This window comes from Coloeus monedula, assembly GCF_965178545.1.
Source record: "Coloeus monedula genome assembly, chromosome: 17".
NCBI lineage: Eukaryota > Metazoa > Chordata > Aves > Passeriformes > Corvidae > Coloeus > Coloeus monedula.
The window spans coordinates 13,630,627-13,654,534 of NC_138797.1; the positions used below are offsets into that span (position 1 = coordinate 13,630,627).

General features: G+C 49.7%; 1 long non-coding RNA gene across 6 annotated transcripts; it reads left to right on the forward strand.

The window, feature by feature from the left end:
* Positions 1 to 1,798: 1,798 nt before the first annotated feature.
* On the forward strand, positions 1,799 to 23,742 carry LOC309579514. 6 transcript variants are annotated; one of them, XR_014226912.1, is made up of 5 exons: positions 1,799 to 1,843; positions 8,731 to 9,072; positions 9,565 to 14,436; positions 14,603 to 21,426; positions 23,322 to 23,742. It is a non-coding gene; the product is annotated as an uncharacterized lncRNA (long non-coding RNA). The 6 variants fall into 6 exon arrangements; XR_014226913.1 differs by having other exon boundaries at positions 9,565 to 12,420; positions 14,249 to 21,426; XR_014226914.1 differs by having other exon boundaries at positions 9,565 to 12,420.
* Positions 23,743 to 23,908: the final 166 nt, after the last annotated feature.

A 23,908-nucleotide genomic window follows, 5' to 3' on the forward strand; every position in this document is an offset into this window, starting at 1 on the left:
CCTTGGTTTCAGCTTCAGCCTGTTGGTTCCCATGTCACAGATAGGTTCTGTTAGCAGCAAATTCTTGTCAGGAGAAGAGAATTACAGCTCAGGCTTGAAATGTGCTGGTGTTCAGTGCAAAGCTTTAAATTCTTGACCAAAGTTAGATAAAACCAGCTGAAAGTGTGACGTTCGAAATGCACTATCTATTTATCTTTTCCTCCTCACCAAAAATACCTAGAGTGGAAGTATGTGTCTTTGCATCCAAGCTGAGAACAGTTGAGCTCCTCTGAGAAAAAAAAAGGATAAACACAGCGTTTTAAATATTCTGGATTTTAAAATCTGTGCAACTGTCCATCTCGCTAGATGTGTGTGTATTATCTGTATTGAAAGAAAAAGGTATGTAGAGACATCTCTTTAAAGAAAAAAGAATGATTCGTTTTCAAGGTGTGGGAAGCTTGTTTAACTGGTAATAAGAAAAAAATGTTATTTCTCCCCCAGTAGTCATTAATAGCACCGAGCTCCCGCCTGAGTACAGATGGAGCTTTGATACGATCACACTTTTGCAGGGTATGTGCTGTATATCCTGCTGCTAATCCTGGGGTGGAAATCAGCTTCTCCTGACACCTGCTGCCAGGACCTGACACAACTGATTTCAGCTGCAGCAATTGCAGCCTCCTGGGCTGGATTTTGGATTTGGGCATGTCCCAGCTGGGCAAGTCAGTGCTGGGCACTTTCCTTGCCTGGTGCTGACATCCTCCCGTGAAACCTCCCTCTGGATCCACCACTCCGTGCTGCCCTCCTGGGTCCCCTTCAGCCCAACCATTCCTTGAAGCCCCATTTCTCTCTGCTGGATGGGGCTGCTCCTCCCCTCTGGGCACACCAGAGGTTTGTGTTCAGACAATGTTTTTAATTATGGTTTCCAGCAGGATGAGCTCTCCCACATCCCAGCTTGGAACAGCCTGTGAAATACAGCAGCTTCTGGGGTCAGATAAGGAGCAAGTGCCTGTGGAGCCAGGAGCCCCAGGCCCTTCGGCTACAGCTCTGGGCTTCTTTAGGAAATGCTGTTTCCAGAGCCTTCCTGGCTGTCTGGGGCCGCCATAAAAACTGGAGTCAAACATAGATCCTGATGGTTTTGGCCTCTTTGCTAACATTTGGCAATCAGATCTTGTTATTGAACAGTTTTCTAGAAGCTGAGTGGAAGACTGGAGGGGGTTTTGGAGGGGTTTTTTTGGTAATGGTTTGCTAAATAAATTTATGGTTTAGATCGGAAGGGACCCTTAGCCTGACCTCTGGTATATAACAGAGGGTGTTGAATTTCCTGCACTCAACTCCCACAGTCTATCCAAGAACTGCCTAACCACATTGCTTTCCTAGGGAAAAAAATGCTCTTAAATGCACTCATTTTCAGCATGGCAGAAATGTTTCTTATCCCTGATAGGGAGGAATGGGATTTTCCAGAAAGTTCTGAGACAGAGAACTTCTGATCTAGGCTCTCCCTTGACCTCATCCCCTCTCCCCAGACAGCACCCTGTGAACTGCTTGTCTCCTTTCCTGGTTGTGCTGGAGGTTAGTGAGACATTAAATGAGCTAAAGGGGCAGAGGGGGAAGAGGTATCCATTTGAGAATAAAGAAGGGGCAGGCATGTAACCCAACTCAGCAGTGACGGGGTTAGTCTGACCTTGCCCCACTTTTGGATGGGAAATTGTCATCTCAAGCCAGGTATTTATTACTCAACACAGATGTTTGCAATGACTTAGGAGCCACCACTGCTGCTCTTTTACACAAACCCTGTTGGGCCAGGCACTACACTAGCGCAGAGCAACAAGCTGTTCCTGCCCTGAAGAGCTCTCAGACTCACAAGGTAATTACATCTCTTTGTCCATTAATTTCCTCTCCCAGATTTAAAGTGCAATGACAAATAAATGATTTTAAGTAACCTCTTGAGATAGATGTGCTGCCAGCAGGCCCTGACCTGCTTGGGTAATGGAGGTAATGGAAGGCTGGGAGATTCACAGATTTGGAAAGCTGCAGTGTGGCTTTGCTAAAATGACACAGATTAAGATATTGTAGAGATTATCTTCCAAAAACGTGGTGGTCAAGGGCTTAATGACTTAAATTGTGGTCAAATGTCTCCTTGTTATCAATCATCCATTGCCAGTTAAACTGCATTAATGAAAGTCTCTTGATAAAAGCTGCCTTATCACCCGGAACTGAGATACCCAGCCTAATGAGCTCCAGCAAGGCTGGAGGAAATGCTCCTTTCAGCAGCCAAGGAGATGAGGTGTCGCTTTCCTGAATTAGGCTGAGTCAAACTGATGGTCAGGCCCTCCAGAAAGAAGCCGTTTCTTTCACCTTTTGTGTTAAAGGACTGCTTTATCCAGGTGTCAGAAAGGATTCTGGCTGTCTTGCAGGAGTTTGGAGTCCAAGCAAACACACCTTGCTGGCCATTTGCAGTGGCTGGGGCTGCAGGCAGTGTCACTGCACCCTGAGGGGACGGCACAGCACTTCCCTCTGACATAACCACTTACTTCCTTGGAGAAAATGGGCTGAAAATAGTATTTAACATTGGTGATGACAATTTTTCCAGATTTATTACCTGTTTTTTGTTCCCTGCTTGGCTGCCTGCTCCCCTTCCATCTGCCAGCCCTGTAATCCACCTCCTCTTATCTCAGCATAGTTCTCTCCACCTCTTGCTCATTTTCATTTTATTGCCTAGCTAATCTCATCCTCCTGCTTTTCCTGACACTGCTCCCTCCTCCCCATCTGTGGAGATTAAATCACTGCTCCTTTTGTCTGATGCCACTCAACATTCCCCCATTTCACTCAGGCTTTGGGAAGCTTCCAGGCACTTTTGCTGTTGTTGCACACATCCGTTTTCCTGGCACAAAAAGGCCCAGCAGCATCTGATGGGAGCGTTAGTGAGTCCTCGTTTCAACCAGTTCTCAGAGATGTCCTGAATCTGAAATGGAGCCGAGCTCAGCCTGCCCAGTGCAGCAGAGCCAGGTGTGTGTCTGGAGCACCAGGACCATCAGCAGGATGCTCAGGGCAGCTCCAGCAGTGGTGACAGAGCCTGGCACCTGAACATTAGCTCAGAAAAATCTAGACCAAAGGCATGGGCTAGGAAATCTCCAAGCTCTCAAAATGTGAAGTTTTGGAAGTGGTTTCTCATCTTGTTGGTGATGTATCAGTGTAGTCAACCATCTTCCCTATTTACAGTCTGTCAGTGTTCATGGCCTCAACAGTTTTATTCTAAATACTTATGAGAGTTTCTGAGGGTTTTGGGTCAAGCTTGAAGCAGTCTCTCTGTTCCAGGGTGTTAAATGCACTCTGGTTTGGGGTCCCATGGGGGGACACTGGATATTCATGCCATGTGTTTCTGGCACCCTTCCACCTTCCCGCAGTGCTGGAGACTTTTAGCAGTGCTTCCTCCACCTGAGTGACTGTGCAAGGCCACTGACTGCAGTGCTGCTCATGTGGGCTCAGAACTGGGACCAGCAGAGCCTTTAACTCCCTGGCAAGCCCCAGACTACTTTAAACTGTGTTTCAGGGACAACATTCCCTGACAGGACTCCTCACAGCTGCCACTTGCTGTTCTTCCCTGCTGTGAGCACCCCAGTCTGTCTGCTACCAGAACAAGTCCTAAAGTCTTGATTCAAGTAATCCCTCTCCAAATACATGGGAGATGGTCCCCTTAGCAAGGACTGCTGCTGTCTGGCCCTAATCACTGAGTTTAGATGTTCATTGTTATTCTGTTTGGGTTATATCCCTTGCCTTAATCTGAATTTGCAATACCAACCATGGTGCGTTTGCTGTATCTCCCCTCACTACCTTTATCTGCCAGCATGTTTTAAATTAGTTTAAAGAGTATGAGAGCTAAAAAGAAAAAAAAACAGGCAGCTTCAGATGAAAGCCAGCGGCATGCCTTTAAAAATAGAGCAGCAGCCCTGCGCGAGGTGCCGAGCAAGTGGGTGCACGGGCGGGGAGCTGCAGAGGCTCTGTTTAAACAGAAGGTAAATAAGTGGCTCAGGGAGCTGCAGTTCATCTTGTTCCCTTACGTGTTGCCCAGATAATGCAGCAGATCTTCAGGCAGGCTGGTTCTAAAAATGGACACAGCTCTTGGGTTTCACTGGGTGACACTCAGGCTGTCCGGCCGTCTCGGGTGAAGCCTCCGTGGGAGCAGCGTGAGGGCACACCAGGGAAATGGCATTTGGTACTTCAAAACCAGCAGCAGTGCTCAGCTCTTGGCACTTTTTGCAGCGAAGATTGTGTGACTTTATACCGTGGTGCCTAATGCAAAAGTTGCTGCCTGTAAATCCCTGGGGTCAGGCAGTGTTTTGTTAGAATTCCCTTTCCTGCTGTGGTTGACCTGTGAAAACAGCAATCATCTGACAGTGACAGCAGCACTTAATTAGTAATGCAGGATTAAAATGGGCTGTCCAGTGAGTAATTTCACAGGAGCAGAGTTTAGGATTGAAGCTACTTTAGTATAACAATTGTCTTGAAAGCCTCCTTGGCATTTTAATGGTGTTTTTCTTTGGTCTAAATATATATGAGAAGTTGAGAGGATGTTTAAATCTGAGCAGAGTATAAAAGGGACCAAGAGAAAGACTGAAAGGTCTTGTTCAAACTCCACGCAGCTGTGTGAGCCACTGGCTTCCCTAGGACAGGGCATCATCCCCGGGAGCTCCACCTTTCACCATTCCTCTCACTGCTCCAGGATGAGCATTAGTATCTTTACCTTCCTTGTCACACTCCTCTCTCCAGCCTAGTTGAGCTCAGCTCAGCTGTGCAAAGCACAAGTATTTGTTACCCTTCGGTGGCTGCAGCAGTGGCCAACCAGCCCTTCACTGCTCCCAAGGAAACTGTGTTGAGCATATGTTGCTCACTGGAATGGAGAATTCTCCATTTTTTTCTAAATGAGTTTTCTCAGGCTGTCCCTGTTCAGCAAATTCAGGAGAGAAAGGGCAGCAGTGCCCCTTGGCCAGACCATGGCAAGCACTTCTGTTCTCCTACAGGAGAAGGCAGAGTGCAGCCTTCCCCATGGCAATAGAGTGATCCTCTCTTGGGTGAATTGTTGCTTACAAGGTTAATTAGCTGTAGAAAATGAGCTAGAGTACTTGGGAGTAATGAATCATAATGAGTCGTTATATTTGAGGAGTGACAAATTAAATTCATGCATGTTTTGGACTACTTGTTTTAGTCAGAATGGAAAATAGCGCTATGCTTTCTTCTGCTGTTCTGCTTTTGTGTTGAGACTTCAGGAGATAAATCAATATGGCCAGAGTTTGTAAAGTCTGGCAATGCTTGACTGCACAATGTTTCATCTCTCTCCTGGGTCCTTGAGCTGGGTTAGGAGCAAGAACTCCTCTGGAATCAATACTTTTGCCTCCACCTTCAACAAGAGGGATTTTGATCCATTACTGAGAAAACATGAAGCTTCTCCTAAGCTAAAAGAGAAAAAACCACCTGTTTTGTCCCAATACCATGAGTGGTAATGTCCTCCTGCAGCTCTGACTGAGGTGCAGCACCCTCACCTAGGGAAGTACATTAAATTATAGTTCCACTTCCCACACCAAGGTGAGTCGAGGAACCTATTGGTAGCAAGATTCATGAGATCTTTCAGCTCCTGCTGTGCCCGGAAGAATCTCTGGAGTTTTTTTGTGGAATTAGACCAAGCAACATAGCAAGCTAAGGAGCAGACAGGCATTGTAACCCCTGAAATACCTGGAAAGTCAGGATAAGCAAGCTGCTCCTACCTGGAAGGTAGCTGCTGGAATCTCAATGTAAGATGAAGGACACTGTGAAAAAGAGGATTTTGATGAGAAGAATTCACTCTTAGTCTCCTTCAAGAATCATAACATGTCCTTGGGTGAGCTGGAGCCTGGCACGAGCTGCTGTGCTTGATTTGGGTTTTTTGGTGTGGTACCAAGGTTCAGCTGGTTCAAGGCTGGGGGAGCTGTGAGCAGTGGGAAGATTTGAATTCACAACCTTCCTTTTAAATAGATCAGTGGCTCCAGGAGGGCAAGTGGGATTGCTGCAGTGATTAAGTTCTTTGCTGGATTGATGCCTCTGGAAGTGTTTGGAGAGATTTGACAAATCTTTCTGTCTGTGGAAGGTTCCCATGGCTTTAGCTGTTTGTCACCACTGGGAGATCTTTCTCCTTCACAGAACAAAGAGCACTTCAGGGTTCAAAGAGAGGAGGTACCAACTGGCATTTAGTATTGCTACTAATTATATGTCAAAACTTAATATAAGTTAGGACCAAATTAGTGCATTTCTCCAGATGTTTTCACAGTTGCCCTGCCTGCAGCCCCGTGGGTTATGTTCTGAGTTTTTAAGCACTCATTTTGGTCCTTCTCATCTCCACTGACGTGGTTGGTCCTGGCATGGTCAGGTGCAAACTCCCACTTACTCAATGCTATGAAATCATCACTGACATGAAGTGGAAAATTCTCCTTGGGGTGCAGAGCTCTTTCAGGAGGCAGCCAGTGGGGTGATTGCTTATAGTCCTGGCCCTGTGCTTGGAGATGTGGACTCATATGCAATATCTGTGAAAGCAGCTATTCTTGCTCCTGCCAAGCTGCTCTGAAGACCCATACAATGATGTGAATTGTAAGCCACAAGCTGGCTCTTATCTTCAAATTGTTTTTCTCTGACAGTTTTAAGAAGAGCTCAGCATGTTCTCAGTAGGAGCTGATAGATGCTGAGCACTTCTGAAATCCTGCCAACTTCATTTAGGTTCCTAAATGGGAACTGAGTGCTTTTGAACATATGATCCTAAGGGTGCATTTCATAGCTCTACAGCTCTGTCCATATCATTTCTTTCCTCTCTCCCTGTCCCCAGAATGCTCCAGGCAGCAGCAATACCACCAGCAGCACCAGGCTAGTCAGGGCTTGAGTGATGTCTCAGTTAAGGTGTCAGCTCAAGCCACACTGAGCAGAATTAAGTGACAGCAGTTAAAAGGTGCCTGTCTGCATCCTGTCTGCAGTAAGGTCCCCATCATCCCTACCAGCAGTATGGATATATTTGAGATAGCTGTGGTGGATTTTATATATGTATGTGAAATCAATAATCTAGTGCAAATTCTACCTTGTTTCTCAGAGTATTTCATTCCGTGTTTCAGGGCATGTACACTGTGCTTGACAATGTTCTGACTCTCAATTTCAGGATTCACATTTTCTCCTAAGCAGGTTCTTGGGGCAGATATGATGAATATTTTGCAGTGCTCATGGGGCAGAGGAGGAGGGCAGACAGGCCTTTATCTGAAGCTTTTCCAGCAGAGTTAGTGCATGGACAGCATCTGTTTTGGTGCTGTGAGGCCAACATCCTCTCTCCCTGCAGACTTGGCAGCGAGCAGAAGGACCACATGTCAAAAAATCTGGGGGGCCCAAGCGCTGTGGACAAAAGTATGGCAAAGAATTTAAACATCAGTGAGTGGAGTGATGCTGGAGGGCTGGCGGGGAGCGATTAGCACAGTGCTCTGGAATGTGGCGTTTCAATAGCGCTCCAGAAGGCTCTGCAGCCCCATTGACTTCTGCAGCGTCAGGACAGAGCCCCAGAGCTCCGGCTTTTGCCGGGGAATGGGAACGTGCAGGGCCGGGTGTGCAGCAACCGCGGAGCTCCCCGCTCTGCTCACCCCCCTCGCCCTGCCGTGGGGGGATTCCTTTTCTCCACAGGAATCAGGTGCACACAAGGTGCGCTGCCAGAGCCCCCCTGACAGTCTGCAGCAGTGTCAGCTCTTTGCTTGCCCTGGGCCAATGCACTAAAAGCCACCTATGGCCGTGATCCAGCTGCTGCCAGCTGTGCAGTGGGGTGGGGTTTGCGTGTTTTTCTCACGTGTGTTAGCGTGGGATTTGGGTGGGTTTTTTCCACTGGTTTTGGTCTCTTTGGGAATTCACCCAGCGGGACTAAGCATGTGTCTGTGGTCGCATTCAGTTGTTTCATTTTGTTTTCCTTATATTTTCTTTTCCCCCTGGTTCAGATTTCTAGGTATATAAATCAAATTGTGGAATGAATTAAAATAAAGCTGGGTGGAAGGCCTGGCCGATGTGAACACATACATTTTTAGTTGAGGTGGGAGAAGAACCCATTCATTCAAGCCCTCATCTAGGGCAGGGAATTCCCTGGCTTTTGTCTAAATATGGCATGCGAGAGTGCAGCACAGGCAATGCAATGCTTCACTGAGTATTGTTTAAAAGGGAGCTTGGCACTGGCCAGCAAGTAGGATTCTTGTGAAAACATGGCACAAGGAGTTGTTTGACAGATTCTGACATAGCAAAGTCTTTACAAGAGGAAAAAAAAAAAAAAAATAAGGAAAAGAGAGAAACTGCAGAGTGCACAAAGCCAAAAGCATATTGTCTGCCTAGGAAGATGGCAGAATAGAAGGTGCTTTGCACTGAGTCATACCCTGCATGCTCTGTGGGTCTGATCCTATCAGTGATCCATGGCACTGAGTTAAAAATCCACTCTTAAGTGATTGCCTCTCTCATCCAGGAGAGGTGATGAAGAAGAGTAAGAGCTGGGAAGAGACTAGCATGGCTTGAATCCACTGGCCAGAGTCTCTGTCCCAGATTTGCCGAGTTGGATGGACCTGTCCTTTGCCATCCCATGTTCCACCCTGCAGGCAGTGGCATTTCACCAGCAGATCTTTGGATGCAGCACTCAGTCCCAAGCAATGCTGTGGTCTGTGTAGGTGTCCCCTTTTTGCAAAACTTATGCTGAGTTGTGGCTTTGAACATCTATTGCAGCAGCAGTCCCTGCCTGGAAGAAAGCCCTCCTCCCGCTGCCCCTGCTGCATCTGGAGACACTGTGAGAACCTTGGAGCACAAAGGCCTTTGGACATCTCAGCAACGGAGAATTTTGTCTCCAAAATTCCTGGTCTATTTTTGAAATGTGGCCATTATGTGAGAGAAAATTTATCTGGAACTCAGCACTTCTGGAGGTTGCAGATGAGGACACATCACTCGGTGATTCTACTACTGAACAGTGTATGTAGCTCATACAGAGGAGGACTTGGCTCAGCCTACCCTAAATTTACCTTCAATGCAACATCCACGCTTGATCATAGCTGGAGCTTCCTCTCATCAAAGGTATGTCACTCTTCCTCTGGTTGGTTGTCTGGATGGTGTCTTGCAAAGCAAACTGGAATGATAGGAGTAGTCTGTAATTAGCACATACCCTCAGGCAGTTTTGTTGTTCCTGAAATGCAGGGCCTGAATTGTTCTGCTGCAATGGGATTGGTTTGGTGAGTGCTTTAACTGCTCTGCATTTGTACTTGTGTTAGTGAAAGCTGTTCCCTAGGACTGGTCTGCTATGGGTCAGAAATCAGGAGTCCAGATCCACTCCTGTGGGCATCTTCCAGTGAAACCAAAGGTTAATCCATCACATGTGTTGCCCTTGAGATGCACTCCATGGCAAAGCAACAAAGCCCAGGAGTTTCTGTGTCATCTTAGCAAAGCTCAAGGGAGAGTGAAGGCACGGGATCACTCCCCACCCTTTTTGAGCATTTCAGTTGATGTTTTTAATTGTAGTGGAACTGCTGCAAATATTTCAGAAAGCAAATATTTGGTGTCCCCATCCAGCAGAAAATAGGTAGAAGAACCAACCACCTGCCACTCACTTGGTCACCTCTACAAAACCAGGCTGGGGCTGAGAATCAATAGCAACGACACGGAACTTTTGTGGTAAGTTCTCTTTGAACAAGAGCTGTGCTGGGAGAGCAAACAACACCTGGAGGAGCTGGGCATGGGCTGAAAGGGAGCAGGGATGGTGGGCAGAGGCTGTTTGTGCTCCGGGGTGGGGCTCTGGCACGGGCAGGAGGAGGAGGAGGAGGAGAATGCCTCCATCAGCCCCTGATAATGCGGGAGAAGGGCAGGCAAGCTCCCACCTTGCCCTGCCCTGGCTGGATGGGCAGCGGCTCCTCTGTGCCTGCCAGGATGAAAGCCCCGGAGTGGAACTGCCCCCAGCCCCTCCGGCTCTTGGCTGGGGTGGGGTCACACCAAGGACAAATCCCAGGGTTGTCACTGGGCACTGGGAAATCGCTGATCTGGCGAAGGCAGCAGATCTGTGACCACTCACACCTCTGCCCAAGCTGAATTCCCTGAGGAAACCAGTGTCCCTGTGCCCTAACTGGGAAGCAGGAGGATGGCATGTTACCCACTCTGGCTGGGCCCAAATACCCAATGTCCAAGTGATCTGCATTTGGGTGCTGGGGTTTTTTCTTAATCTCATTTTTTTGTTGTTGTTCTTAGCCTTCTAAAAACAAACTTCAGATTCATCAGCTGGAAGTGATCTCATCGTGTTACAGATTTGCTTTCCTGGGAAACTAAACTCTTCTGGTGTAATGATGGGAAAGTCTCACCTTCCCTTTTTCTATATTCCTTTAACCAAGGTTCTGTTGAAATTAGCTTGGTAGGCCAACAGCTCAGAAGCAAAGACACAAAAGAAAAACCTTTGTTACTATTAGGTTTTTTATTCTATTTATTTTCTTACCCATCTCCTGATTTTGGGGAGATGGCAAGTGATTTTTGAATATTTATTGACACATATCCAAATCTGTAGAGAAGGATACATTTTACTAATACAGTAGTCTATTTGTCTCACTGCCAGCAAAAAAAATAGAGGCAAACCCCAATAATTAATTATTGCACTGTGTTTTGTAGTTTTCTTTGAGTTGCAACACTGTCTGCTCACTCCTACTGTTTTTTCTGCCTCTTACAAATTCTTTGCACAAGTGGAAGCCCAGCTCAGCTAACCCAGTGCAGTATCACTGTACTCAAGTGAGGATGGGCTTGGCTCCTCTTCAAAGGGAGCTTTTATCGAGTGTTTAGTGTGATGTGACAAAGCAGGGAAGTGTGCCACGGGATGTGGTGCTTCCAAATCCCCTCCTTCTACCTTGATTAAACTTGAGGGCAATTACCCTTGCCAGGGTGATGAGCACTGCCAATGTGCATCTTGTTTACTGCTGTGCTCAGTTTTTTACGTTGCTTTCCCATTTTTCACTGGGACAAAACTCTTCTGCTTTATGCCCTGGATAAAATCCATTTAAATACCAAGTTTCTCATATTTTGCCACAGGAACCATGGGATTCAGAACACTGTGTTTCAGGCTGGCACACTTTCTCACATGTGCAAAGTGATGCCTGGGCCCCAGGAGATCTTCAAGGTCTCACTGTCAGTGCAGGGAAGCTTTGGATGGGGCCAGTAGAAACTAAAAAGATTTATTCTGGGACTATTTTATTGTGCTTGGAACAAGCATTTACTGTCTGGTGTGAGTGGGCTTTAGATGCTGCTGTAAATTCCAGCTGAAATTTTCACAGCATTTGCCATTCTGTTTTGCCCTATTTTATTTTCCATGTTTCATTTGCATTTCTAGATTCTGCTTTATTCTGATTTCTGATAAATTTAGGTCATTGAATCAAAGTCTTATTTAAAAAAAAAGAACAAAACAACCACATCACATTTTGGCAAAAAATATTTGGGAAAACATTTTTATTTTACCAATTGCCCAGTTGCCTATAGCAGTCACTCTAAAAACGGATGCATCTAACTAGTGTTACTTGAAAAGATCCTATTTCTTTTTTCTCTCTGCTTTTTTTTTTCTTTCTTCACAAGAACCAGGCCAGATTTCAGAGAAACTTTAACAAGAAAAACGCACATCAGCACCCTGAGATATTTCCATGTTTGGCTTTGAATCTGTCAGTTTTATGTGGAGAAAAAAAATAGGTTGTGAATTTACTAGTTCAGAGATTTTGTAGTTTGCTGGTTTTGCCTCGCAGGCTGGGCAGAAGGTTGTGAGGACAGGAGCTGGTCATTCCTGCCTCTACCCTGTGTTTCACCCATCACTTTGTGCCCTGGCAGCCTGCTGGCTTCCTCCTCTTTTCTCTGGATAATCTTCTTCCCTCTTTTTTTTTGACTAAAATGACATGAAAGCCCATTTCAGTTGGTTATGGTACAGTGCTGAACTCTTCTTTGCCGAGGACTCGCTGGTTGCCTCTGAAGCCATCACTGGACAATGGTGGGACAGCAGACCCAGCTCCTTGTTGCACTTGGCTCTGTGCTGTGATTCCAGGACCAGCACGGGATTCTACTTGGCACGTTCCTGGGAGGGGTGGCCCTGCAGGCAGAGCCAGGGCAAGGCTCCCACAAGCTGTTCCCATTCCTGCTCAGCACGGATGCAGCAGCCCACCTGTTCTCCGCTGTGCTGGAATATCAGCCGGAGCCTTGGCTCTCTTGTTTCAGGCTGCAAGGGGTGATTTTTAATCCCTCTATTCAGAGAGTTTCGAGGAACAGGAGGAGAAGCATACGGCATATGCTCACCTCGGCTCCCAGGAGGTGTGGGGGAGTGTTCCAGCAGCTGCTGAGGTGATCCTTGTCCTTCTGGCCACAGCCACGTCCAAGAGGGGTGCTCAAGGTGCCTGGGCATCACCCCATGAGCAGGTGAGCTCCACAAGCAGGTGGTGTCCCTTCCTCCCCTCTGCAGCCAACAGGGGCATGGACAAGGGCATGGCAGGGCAGAGTGGCTGGAGGAGGGACTCCATCCTCTCCTGGTTTTCCTTCAGTTGGATCAGCTCTGCAGCAGGGCTGGGAGCACTTCAAAGGCACAGGCTCTCCCTCCACAGTCACAGTATAATTTTGGGGTATGGTGCCTTGGGTGTTTGGAAGTTTGTTGGATTAAGGACTCACGTTTGACCAAAGCATGTCTCTTGTGAGATCTGGATGCAGCTCTGGCCTCAAAGCACACGAGATATCTACAGCACTAGAGCGGTGGGAGCAGGCTGAGTGCTGAGCCACTGGGACCTGCCTCCTGGATCCTGCACCTCCCCCTGTCTGCCCTTGTCACCAAACCCCGAGCACAACCATCCTTGATGTCCTGTCACTGCTCATTGCCTGACCCTCATGCTGACCCAGCTGCAGCCAACAGGAGCAGTGTCGATGGCATAACTGGCACCTCCTCCTCTCCCTTCCCTTGTTCCCTCCTGTGTCCCTCCTGCCCACCCTGCTCTCGCTGCTTTGCCTGCTCTGGGCACCATCTGCTGGGTTTGGGGCTGTCTCATCTCACCAACTGTCGTTTGTCCTGGCTGTGGGGGAAACGTGCTCACGTTTTGCATCAAAGGACCCCTCAACCCCTCTCTTTGTGGACCAGCCGGGCTGTCGGAGAGGAGCCAAGCAGTTGGCAGTCAGTAAGCAACGAGCATTAATAAAAGCATTACAGTGAGGTTAGAGCCTCATTAAAGTACTGCTAACGAACCGTCTGCCTTCCAGAAGTACGAAATTTTAGCTAACACTTCCTCCTTCTAATTTTATGTATATTTAAATCTTTCTGGGCAGGCAATATTCATTTCTCCAGGCTGCTACAGCATAAACAAAGCCCATTTCAGAGGAGCTGCTCTGGAAGTGCCTTTGGGTGCTGTCTCCAATGCTGCAGCCTCATTAGACACGGGGCAGAACCTCTGGGCAGCCCCTCTGTGTGGCCATGGCAGTGTCCTGGAGCTCACTGGACACAAAGCCCAGCGTTCCGGGGTGCACAGCAGCACTGGGGGCTGTGGGATGAAGGCAGGCTCTGGACACACCACAGCCCCTGGTCCCAGCCCTGCCAGTGCTGCTGGCACCCTTTGCCAGGTGTGGTTTGGGGGGATAGAGATCCCACAGCTCATCTGCGGGAGCTGCAGTGCCCCGAGGTCTGCAGGCAGCACCTGAGCTTTGCTGGTGGACATCGCTGGGCTGGGGGCTGGCACTGATGCGTCTTGGCCAAGTGTCCCCCGGGAGCCAGCAGGGATTGGTACAGGAGGGGGTTTGCTCTGGGTGCCCCTCCAGCCTCCTCAGCACCCTCAGGGCTGGCTGCAGGTGCTGCTCCTGGCTCCCCACGCTCCCCCCGGGCTGCGGCAGACACCCGAGAGCCCGCGGAGCCCATTGTAAAGCAAATTAATTCTCCGGTGCGCCGGGGAATAGCCGTGCTTTCGGAAAGGCTTGGCAGCGGCAGTGGGGAAAGCAGCTGCTCCGAGGCTCGCAACCCCTTTTTATTTCATTTGCCTGGTTTCAGCAGCATGCGAGGGGCACGGGAGCAGCAGCGCGGCCGGACACGCGGCCACGGGGGCATCTCGCTGGCCGGAATGCTGAGGTGGGAGAGCTCAGAGCTTCTCCTCCGGGGCCTCCTCCTGTCACCTCGGACAGCTTGCTATTCTCCTGCTCACTTTGGAGCAAACCCAGTGGTTTCCCTGTCAAAGGAGAGCGTTTGATGGATTAATCTATTTCTTTTGCCTTACAGGGTAAATTGGTGTTTTTGACAGTAAATGCCATTTTCTTGAATGGAAACGGACAGTCCAAATGGCTTCTGCTAGGTTTAGCAGCCTGTTTGGAGGGTCTGCCCCGGGGAGAGGGGTGTCATGAGAGTAAACTCGGGGTTACACTGCTGCTTTATGTGTTGCAGAGACTCAGCGCTCGATGCAGCTGCAGGTTCGTGCTAGGGATGTTCCCCCACTGCTTCCCGAATCTTGTGGGTTAGAGGGGCTGCACGGGCAATCTTGGGAGTCCTGCTTGGGGCTGGCAGTGTCTCAGGCTGGGGAATGACCACAGCCTGGGGGAGTTCTTGTCTCACTGCAAAATTTCCTCTTCATTTCAGGCATTACGACACAGATTTTCCTCTTGCGAAGGCCCTGGCTCTGCAGACAGGCACTACCCTCACTGCAGGAAAATTAGTAGGATGGCTTGGGGCAAAGGTAAAACTAAAGTACATCAGTAAATGTTTGCAGGATCAGGACCTTATTCAGGCATAAATCAGGTAGCTCCAGCCAACAATAGAATTACCTAAGTATAAAATCCCATGTAAGCTAGTAAGATCAGCTCCAAACCTGCTATGAATTTGCTTTTTGTTTCCATGCCAAGAATATATCACTTCTAACTGCTGCAATCAGGGCTGGTCCTTTCAGGTTTTTTAAGTGCTTTTGGGCACGTTTATTTCCCGTCCCCAGAGCCTGACCCTCCTTCCCTGGGGCATGTCCCAGCCTGCTTTGCCCACAATAAATTGGCGCTATCAGAGAATATATTTTTTTTGTTTCCTGGCCGTTTTTGTTACTGCATTCGGTAAACAAAGGGACAGCAGTGACGATCCAAACCCACTCTTTTTTATTTGCCTGGGAACAGAGTCAACTATTTGTTGGTCTTTTGTTGCTGTTTTTGTTCTCTTTTCAGCCAGTGACTGTTGAAACGGCCACTGGTACCTGCGGGGAGCACGTCCTGGTGCTGCAGGATTTGTCACCTGGTGGCACTGGGTCAGCGAGGGGACAGTGAGGAGGACAAGGAGCTGCTGGTGGAAGGTGCCAGGTCAAACCAAGGGTTCAGGGCACAGTGGTCTCTTTCATCCCTCCCAAACAATATGAGAACAGCCTGCAGCGTTTTCCTGGGGGTTGTAGGTGCCTCAGTTTCCCCAGCTTTCAGTGCACTGTTTGGAGATGGTGCCCCATGACGAGATGTCTGGTGGTGCTTGTGCCTGGTCGACCTGGGATGAGACTGGTTCTTGGGAATGAGCTTCTCAAAACACCTGGGAGAAGGAAGCTGGAGGCTCTTTCAGCCTGAGGGAAAACTTCTCCTGGCCTGTGCAGCAGTGAAGGCAGCTCAGGCAGCTCCAGGCTGGTCTTTTCCTAGCAGTCACCAGGAGAAACATCCTGGTTCCCACTGCCATCCCCACCTGTCCCTCCAACCCACAACAGGGCTCTCCAAAAATCCAGGGAGAGCTTCCCCTTCCCTGTTCCACTGGGACAGACACAGCAGTCCCTGGGACAGCACCGTGAGGAACAGCAATGCATTTTCCATGCTTTGGGCACTGGCGTGGGCTGGGGACACCCTGGTGCCATCAGAGCCATTTGTCACCCCTGGGCACTCTGGAGCAGGATGGGGGGAGCTGCTCTGCTGCCTCTGCCAGGCACAACTCTTGTGCTGCAAACCAAATCCTGCAGAGGAACATCCCCGGGAGCCATATGGTGTCTCTGAGGCTTTGATGGAGTTGAGCAGAACCCAAAGCAGCCAAGCAGGTTGGACTGTGAGCTGTGGTGAGCCCAGGGGACCTGTCCTGCCCTGCTCAGGGCTGCCAGCCTGGGCATTAAGAACTGTGTTGGTGTCTCCTGCCAGTGCCCGGTGGAGCTGCTGAGATTGGGGGTTTGCATGTAAAGGAGGATGGTTTTGTGGTGAAGTGATGCAAGTGGAGAGAGCAGCATCTCAGGCTGATGTTTGAAACATCCCTCAGACAGCAGGTGGGTCAGGGGAGCCTGGGGACACACAGGGTTTGCTCAGCCTGTGCCAGGAAAGCCGTGATTCCAACCCCTTCTCAGGGCTGAGAGCAGCACCATAAACCACCGTGGATTGCTGGAGAGGCCTGCCCTGAGCTCTGCTCCTTCAGCAGGGATAACAGTCCTGCAGCACACAGAAGGAGGGATACACATGGCTGTAGCCTGCTAGGGTCCACTAAAAGAAGTCCCAAACCCACAGAGGCAAGAAAAATTACTCAGGAGAATTTCTCTGGGATTTTGCCTTGTACCTCACTTTGCAATGCTCTGAGTTTGCTGTGGAAAGACACAGCCCAGGCTGGTTGAACCTCAAACCTTATATTAAGCATTTGCTGCCTGGTCTCCAGGAGCTGTGAGCAGCATCTCCCCCGCTGGGAAACACAGGCTGGAGGAGGGATGTGTGCTCTCCACTTGGAGCTGTGGGGGCTGCAGTGACTCACTGATATCAGGGGGCTGCCCAGAAAGAACCTGTGGATGTTTAATGTTGCAAAGGCTTCTGGAGGTTTGCTCTATAAATACAATTATGTAAAAAAAAGCCAGATTTCAGAGTTTACTCTAAAAGAAAAAGGGAGGGATGATTGTTTCTGACTGGTCATGGATTAATTTTTAAATTGTGTACCCACAATGTGTTGTCATGCAAAAAAAAAATCTAACCCTTACAAAAAACTCATTTCAAAATGAGTAACTGCAACATTTTTTCAGTCATTGTGTAAGAAGGCTGTAGCAGGACTGCTGGGACTTCCCTTCTCCCCAGAATGACATTCTTATATCATTATTCTTATTCTGATATAATTAATGGGGCATTTGGGCTCTGATAGCATTTGCTTCCATCCAGTTTCTCATGAAAACCCTCCTGATGCCTCTCAGAGCTTCACAAAGGTATGTAAGCTTTACTCCCCCTCTTTCTCCCTCCCAGAAGGAGAATGGGAACTGGAAAATTCCTCCAGTTTCTTGGCAGGGAGGCTGAGGTGGTATGGTTCTGCACAAAGCAGGTCTGGCCATGGACTCTGGAAGCAGTTTTATCTTCTTGCTGGGCTGGAAATCGTGACCTCAGCCATTGCAGCAGGTGTTCTCTGGAACACTCTATGAGGAAATTGGTTTAAAGAGCAATAGCGTAATTTATCCATCTGAACTAGCAAAGTGTTAATCTGTCTCAGGGGTGAAACAAAAATCCTGTGAAACTTGCAGGGTTTTGCTTGGTTTTTCTGCACCCAAACAGGCTCTCAGAGCTGAGCCTTGTGCTTGTCCATCACTGCCTGGAGAATGCCCAGCACAGAGAGGCCATTTCTGCTGATAATGGGAAAGTCAGTGTTTGGTCCTGCTGTCAACAGGTTTTAGCTTGGAGAGAAACCTCCACTAATCAGCTGCTTTGTGGCATTTTTACAGCAAGATAAAACATGCCTGGAATTATTTGTTGGTCACCAAGCAAATGTTTTACTGGTGAAAAGTTCCAGAAGCTGTTTAGAGTCTTGACTGACAAAAGTGCCAAAAACTTACAACCCTCTCCATGCCCTCCCCTCCCCAGATTCAGGGCTGAGATGGGAGATGGAGATGATGGAGGTGATGGAGGGGATGGAGATGTAGATAAAGAAGGAAATGGAGCCACCTCGTGCAAGAGTTGCAGGGGTCACCAGGGGCTGAAGTGTGGGGAGAAGCTCATTTGTTATGCAAATGTCTGCTTGAGCCTGGCTTAGACAGTGGAAAGCTTGAATTATTTTAAGCAGAGGACAAAAGTTGTCTCCATCCCCCTATCATCTTGGATCCTTGAAAAAACAAAACAAAACAGAAACCTCTCTGTGAACCATCTGACAATGATCAGCACTTGGCTTTTCTGGCAAGAGCAGGGTGTGCACAGGCGCATGGAAATAGAACAATTAAGGGGAAAAAACGGTATTGGAAGCAGTCGGGCTTCAAGTCATGTTGTCTTGATGGCAGCACGAAGTGATCATCCTCCAGCCTTATCTCCATGAGCCTGCCGGGGACAGCAGAGCTGCAGGGCTGGGGGCTCTCCCTGGCTGACACACTGAGGCGCTTCTTTGCTGCCTACCCTGTTGAGGGCTGCGGATCAGCCCGGGCTCTCTGGGCAAGGAGAGGAGCAGGGATGGCTGTTTCAGATGCAGGAGGCCCTTTCAGGCCAACAGTTCGAGCTGGGAGGCTGGCCCATGCTGGGGAGGCACCCGTGCATGGCAGCGACCTTCCTGCGCCGGCCAGCGGCTGCAGCTCCCCGGCCACCGCCCGCAGCTTTGCATGAGCAGATGTGCATTTCGTGCTGCTAAGAAAATCCTGCCAGTATTTACATAGCGTCCAGGGGCACCAAGGGCACAAAGCTGAGCCTTTCCCACGTGGGTAATGGTGCCACGCTGCCCTTTCCATGGGGAAAGCCAAACCTGTGCCATGTGTTCTGGCAGCGCAGGCTGGGTAAGGCAGTGGTGCTGCCTGTACTCTGCCCACAGGGAGCTGTGGCAAAAAGCTGTTTTCCAGACAGGTTAGATCCCTCCAGAGTGGTTTTCCCCTGAGCTGACCTCTCCCTAGGCCTCAGCATCCGTGTGCTCTATGAGAAGGCCCAGTGAGCCACTGCACTCTGGTGTGCAGAGGGCTGGTTGAAGCTGGGAATGAATTTGTTTTTTAAAAGGGGCTTCAGACGAGCCCTTGATCTGCACTGGAAAGATCCCCACTGGTTCTGCAGCCCTGTGGTCAAATGGGGGTGCAGCCTCTCTGCCTCACTGGGTGGCTGCTGGGTGCTGGCACAATCGGCCCCCACTGAGGGAACCTCCCTTTCTCCATGCAGCACATGTCACACAGGGTCACTTCCAATAATTCCTGCATGGGGTTTCCTCACAGCTCTGTCCCAAACACACCAGGGCTATGAGCTGTGCTGCATCGCTGCTCCCCAGGGCACGTGGGTCCCTGGGGCTTTGCTGGTGTCTCTGAGGGAGGGCAGCGAGGCCATGGAGGCTGGGGAAATCCCTTAACAAGTCTAAACAACCCCCCAAAAGTCCCGTCCAGCCTGCAGAGATGAGTTCAAGTCGATGTGGGCTCTGCTGGCTCCTCAGCTAAGGGTCTCTGGCACCCCAGGATCCCTTTGGCACAGGTGACATCCCTGTGAGCCTGGGACTCGCTCATCCCCAGCCTGGCTCTGTTCTGTGGCACACAGGGGAACCAGAGGCACTTGGCCATTCTGTGAGGCACTGGCCTCACACATGTACCATGTGTGGTAAGGAGGGCACCGGGCTGGTGGGTTCTTGGTGGCATGCCACTGTCCCCCACCATGTCTGCACCATGAGGTGGGAGAAAAATGCTTGTTCTAGGGCCATGAGCTAATTGGAGTGAGCTCATCTGCTTTTACTACTCCTATCATGAATAAAAGAGTTAGTATCATGAATAAAGGAATGAGCCTGGTGTGCCATAACAGCCTGTGCTGTGACTGGCTGGGACTGGAGGTGACACTGAGCTGGGGAGGTTTGTGAGCCCCTCCTAGGCACAGGGCAGAGAAAATGGAATGATTTTCCTTGGCATGGCCAGGAGATGCTGGCAGGACTTCCCTAGTAACCCCAATGTGTCTCTGCAGAGCCACCTGCCCCCAGCCAGGTGTGAGCCAGGTGCAGAGGAAGGAGCTGGGGCTTGTGGTACAGTAACACCTGGACCGTGTTTTCCCCTCTGTACAAAATGCTTCATTTCCTTAGAGCCATGTCAGCACTGCAAAGGCTCCACTGTGATTTTCCAACACTTAAAAGCAGTGGCTCTCGTGGGCATTTTTGAAGTTGTTTGAAAAAAAAATCTGTGTGGGCATTACAGTGTTTGTTTTCTCTGATGACTATTTTTAATCTTGTTTTTCATTAAAAAAAATCAAGATAGATATGAATTGAAGCTGCGCCTTTAACCATGACGTGATATTTGCTGCCCAAAGCTAAACACAAAATAAGGGAGAGTTGGAGCAAGTGCCTAAAAGCTGGGAAAGGCTAAAGCTTTGAATGCCACTCGCTTGGCAGCACTGTGAGAGCCCAGGAACCACAGCCAGGACACCGTGCTGGCCAGCTGGCACCAGAGGGGTTAAAGAAGTGGGTTCCTGCAAGGAAAGAGCTGAAAGTGGGCTTTCCAGGAGGAGATGCTGGCACCCCGGTCTTCCCCTTGGCACCCAGCCTGAGAGAGCCACCAGAGCACCCCTGAAAGGCACAGGGCAGCCCTGGGCAGCACCAGGAGTGACAAAGGCAGCGAGGGGATGGTTCCCTTCTATGCCCTGCTGGTTTCCAGCGCTGGAGAGGAGCTGAGCAGGGAGCTGCACCCTCCCCCAGCTCTCTGGCCCGTCTCTGGGGCTCTCTGCTTTTGTTCCTGTGCTGGGGGCTTGGCCAAGTGGTGTTTGGCTGGAGCCAAAGGCTCCAAGAGGCCAAGGGCACGGTGCTCCCTGGAGCAAGCCAAGGATGGGATGGGGGCCCTGCAGCGGGGCCTGTGGGAGTGGGGGCACCCTGAAAGCAGAGGCAGAGCCTGCCCCACAGTGCTGGCAGTGCCATGTCACCCTCAGTGCCATGTCACACTCAGTCCCATGCTGCCTGGAGACCACGATGCTCCAGGACAGGAGCAGCTCTGCACGTCCTGCTTTACATTTCAGGAGCCCAGCCTTCCTGCAGGGATGTTCCTGGCTGAAGCCAGGGACAGAGGACAGCAACATGTGGGAAATGTGGTGGCACAGACCCTGACGAATGTCATGGTGAGCTATTTTAAGATTTTATCTCTCTAGCCTCTGACAAAAATGTGCTGTGGAGCAGAGCTTATCATGTGCAATTTGGCACACGGGGCCAGTGAGGGGGCAGTGGAGCTGATCCCTGGAGCTGGGGGCAGGTGACACGGAGCCAGCGCAGCAGCAGCAGTGGGTGTGTGCCACAGGAGATGGGCATGGACAGGGTCTGACCCAGCCAGCAAAAACCAGGTATCTGAGCCAAAGTCCCAGCCTCCCAGCCCAGGTCTGAATCAGGGGACTGCCAGCTTTGCTGTGCTCCTGGCTTCCTGGTGTGACCCAGAGCATGAGGATGGACCTCAGCTGGGACCTTCCCTACCTCCAGTTTCTAAACTTTGGCTCTTCTTACAGGGTTGATTGATCAGATGAATGATGTAGTCCCCTTTCCCCATGGCTGTGCCCCAGGAGCTCAAGGCATCAAGAGCAGAGGAGGTGAGCGGGCCAGGCTGTGAGCCCTGGGGTTGCCACCACCACCAGGTCCCTCTGGCTCCCCTGGGGAGGCCGAGGGGTGCTGGGCTGGGCTGGGCCACTGCAGACAAACCCTGCAAGGTGAGGAGGTGCAACTCTGCAAACACTCAAACCGACAGCAGCACCCTGCCCTGCTGGGAGCTGGGGGCTCTGCGAGTTATCACCCTGGCCCTTTTGGCTGCTGGGGCTGGAGATTAGGGAGCTGCTCCTTATCAGCCCCCGGTCCTGCCCTTGTGGGGCTCCGCTTTCAGTCTTACTCACTGGAGAAATGAGTAAGCCTGTTGTAAGCACTGTGCTGGGACCTGTGGGGCAGCGGGCTCGGGCTGTGCTCGGTGGGTTGGGGTGGGGGTTTTTAAAGCATCTCTGCACAGTGACCTGCAGCAGCCAGGACACGCTGCAGACACCCACCAGAGCTGGGGCTATGCTGCAGCTCAGGGCCCTGCACATCCAGAGCTCACCATGTCTGATGAGGATGGGAAGAGTTAATTCTGTGTGTGTGCAAAGGATGAGAGGGGAAATCCAAGGTCCTCACACGCCCACAATCTCCAGTGCCTCACTTGCACAGACACCCCCACGCCTGCCCCCAAACCTGAGCCTGTGCACAAAGCTCTTGGCCTGGCCTCTGAGCTTGGGGCCAGCTCCTGTGGGTGTGTATCCATCCATCCATCCATCCATCCATCCATCCATCCATCCATCCATCCATCCATCCAAGCAGGTCTCAGCCCCCGCCTCCTCCGGGATCTCTACACAGACACCATTTCTAGCAGTTTATTCGACAGCTACAAGAAAATATCCCTGCACTCTCCAGCTCCACAAGGCACGTGACCCAGACAGTGCCAATGGAATAAACATTTGGATTTAATTTATTATCTTTCCTGCAGGCTCTGTCTCAGCTGGTGGCTGCAGAGGGGCTGGGGCTGCTCCCTGCCTGTGGGATAGGGGCTGGGGCAGCCTGGCAGCCTCTACCCAACTCCATGGGATATTTTTATTTTTTTTCCATTCAAGCCTTTGCAGAGTTCCTGGCAGGACTGGAGCTTTCATCCAGATTGCAGATGCCCAAAATATCTGTATTCTGGGCTGAGCAGACTAGGCTGAAGTGCCCATGGTTGGCTGATTGAAGAGGACAGAGGGGAATGCAAAGAGACAGACAGACAGACAGACAGGAAAAGCACCTGAGTACGTATGGCAGCAGTGGGCAAGAGGATAGGGGATGCCCCCAGCTGCTGCCCCATCTCCAGGCATGGCTCTCACATCAGTGAGATATTTTTACTGTTTATCACCAGGGATATTTTTACTGTTTTTCCCAGTCTGATGAAGCCTGAGCTCAGTCCAAGACATGGTTTTGCCCCAGATTAGCTTGTGCTACCAGCCATTAAATTTGGTTGCATTGCTGTTATGTTATGCTTCTTATTTTAAATTATCTTCCAAACTGGGGTTCACCTGGCATCTTCAGAAAGCCAGGATTTGTGAAATAATAGTTAAAATGCCAGTTGAAATAAGGCATTTTTATGTATTCTTTCACATACACACACAAATACACACAGCTACTGATAAAAACCATGTGTTTGTTCATACATCCATGTTTCTAATCAGATTTATAATGTATATAATATAAACGTGTTTCTACATGTAAAATTCATTGGAAACAGGAAACCAAATTAGTTAACCTTACTAAAGTGCCATGAAATAAAGAGCAGTGTACACGGTTGAAAAGAAGGTAGGATGTGGTTTTTGGAGGGCTTTTCTTCCCCTGAGGGCTTGTTCTACCATGTTTATGTCTAAAACTTGCTAATTTTAAAGCCAGCTCACAGGAGACTAATGGCATGACTTACTTATTTCATTTCACTTTCATTTTGCAGGGCTCAGGGTTTGTTTAAGGTGCTCACATGTCAGTAGCTCACACACCAGCGGATGCTACAGGAGACCACAAATGGCTGTGGGTGTCTGCACACACTGACCCCTCCATTTACCCATGAACAGGAGCCACTCCAGTGAGCTGAGTCTGATTTTAAAAGATCTTTTGAGTGTTAAACATGTAATAAGATGCTCAGTGCTATTTTCAAACCAAGACATGTTCCTGGCTGATTTACAAAAGGCCACAGTCTCCAGTTTTATGTGGGCAAATGCTTTTAAAAATCGGCTTCTGGGATTTTGGGTGCTCATCAATTCATCCTCTGACAAGCCTCCGTCTCTGACCTTTCCATTACCAACTTTTCCATCTCCAACTGCTTCATCAGCCTCCTGAGCATGGGCACACAGCTAATAAATCTGAGCCTTTAATTGCCCTCCCACACTGTGTGGCCTTATCTGAGCCATCATTCCTGTCGCTGTGCCTTGTCACATCTCTCTGCTTCCAGGTTTGTGCTGCTGGAGTCAGCAAAAGGTTAAAACAACAGTTATTTGGGTTTGGGTTTAGGTACAAATCCCTGCAGTAACACACTCGGTG